This window comes from Dermacentor silvarum, chromosome 3 (assembly GCF_013339745.2).
Source record: "Dermacentor silvarum isolate Dsil-2018 chromosome 3, BIME_Dsil_1.4, whole genome shotgun sequence".
Classification (NCBI taxonomy): Eukaryota; Metazoa; Arthropoda; class Arachnida; order Ixodida; family Ixodidae; genus Dermacentor; species Dermacentor silvarum.
This window is the reverse complement of record NC_051156.1, coordinates 189,803,250-189,805,215: the sequence shown is the minus strand read 5'-3', so window position 1 is coordinate 189,805,215 and position 1,966 is coordinate 189,803,250. Positions and strand designations below refer to the sequence as shown.

Genomic DNA, 1,966 nt, shown 5'->3' with positions numbered 1-1,966 from the left:
AAACTGGTTTATGGAACAATTCCCAGTTGGTCCCCATTGCAACTGGTCCCAGTTGGTCCCCATTGCAACTGGTCCCAGTTGGTCCCCATTGCAATTGGTCCCAGTTGGAGCCCATTACAACTGATCCCAGTTGGTCCCAATTGTAACTGGCCCGTGCAGAAGCCTATCAAAAGTGTATTCTGCTGATGGATTTCATACAACTAAGGCAGTTCAGCTATTATTGCTTAAGTCCCTAGCAAAATTTCTAATACAAACCCTAATAGCCTATTCGGTTATCGACACTAATACAGTCTAGTAGGTCTCTTAGTGTATTAGTGTAATAGGTCTATTGGAGTGAAAGAAAATGTTGTAATGTTCCAGATACATAACGAAAAACAGGTAAAATTGCTAAAAGCATTTATTAGCACAGCATGTATTTTTACAGATTCCTCCTTCGAGATCTTCGTCAGGTCAGCAATCTTGATTGAGAGCTTTTCGTTGACTTCGACCAAAGGGCGTCCTTTTGAGGAAGTGGTTAAAAAAACCTGGGCACAAAAATACACACATATAGAAGCAGTTAGAAACAGGGGTGCTAGTTCTACCACTAAACGTTTAAGCTGGCAATATTTGCTTCCACATTAGAGTAATGTGGCTCCGCAATTACCAAACTAATTTTAGGACAGTGTGATATATGCTAGCTCAAAATGTTTATCATAATAAAAAATGACGCCACGTGACACGATAGGACCACTATAAAGAACACAAAATCAACATAAGATGTGTGTTCCATCGAAACAGTAGGCAGATATAAAGAACTCTAGACACAAATCTTGCACAGCGTTGTCGGAAACAGGCATGTCGATCATTGCTGCAACGCACACAGCAATCGACCCGACGGCACTGTTCAGAAGTACTTACGTCCACCGTCAGGATAAAAAAAAAGAAAGAAAACACCTCATTCTGTACTATAGAAGCATAAACAAGAAGTATAATTACCTCGAAATGGTAAATCGGCGCCGGGGAAAACACTGCACATCGATGCACGCTGATAGATCCACAAAGCCGCGAAGGACAGGGGTAAAACAGTTGCCTTGGGTTGTTTGGAAGTCACAACAGCAGCCATAGATAAAACTATCCAAATATACTACTCCACGAATGAGACTGCGCAGGCGCTAACACCACGGGTTCCTTAAAAACACATCGTTAATTCACTAACACGCACGCACGCCTCGCGTGACGCCTCGCGTAGCCTCGCCTTGACATGGCGGCCGCCATTGCACACGTGCTGTGCGCAACTACCGCTGACTATGGTCGCAGTTTTATATCCTTCCCACCCGCCGCGTTCCCTTCTCTGCGATACTGCTCTTTGATGTCAATAAATATTACGGCCTTTTATATGCGATATCAAGTTAGCAATTTAGATTAAAAGTTTAACATTTACTTTATACGCACTTCAACAGAAAATACGACACTGACGAAACTTCAGTGCCAAACAAATATGGTTGTTCGTAAGCTGACCGGGCACCGCGATCTGACGGCTGGTTGTTCGCGTTTTTCTTTTTTTTCGCGGGGGAGTATTCGCTGTGCTGTAAACACTAGCTGTTTCCTCGACTCATCGCGACGAGGCTCAGTGAAGCAAAATTGGCAAGACCATGTAGGCGTACGTCGCTGGGAGGTGGTGTGCTGAAACTAATGCAAACGTGCGAACGCAATCTGCTGCACAATTGTACAGCAGAATTTTTAATTATTCTGTGATTAATTAGAAACACCCCTCCATGCAAGCAAGCGGTCCGCTATTATAATTTTTTGTCAATTAACTTTCACCAGCAAACAAGAGCTGTGGAATCTAGCAGTACATGTTGTATCAGACCAGTAACAATCTGCATAAGGCCAATAGGACCTGTTAGTCTAATAGAGAAACTAGTAGACACGCGCGTGTCTACTACACTGCTTGTAAAAGACTAATAAGTCTAATACACACGGCCTC

General features: G+C 43.2%; 1 long non-coding RNA gene across 1 annotated transcript; it reads right to left on the bottom strand.

Annotated features, from left to right (window-relative positions):
- Nucleotides 1–379: 379 nt before the first annotated feature.
- Nucleotides 380–1,245, bottom strand: LOC125944574 (uncharacterized). The gene is made up of 2 exons (XR_007466283.1): nucleotides 976–1,245; nucleotides 380–524 (listed from the first exon to the last, which is right to left on the bottom strand). It is a non-coding gene; the product is annotated as an uncharacterized LOC125944574 (long non-coding RNA).
- Between the last annotated feature and the right edge of the window lie 721 nt (nucleotides 1,246–1,966).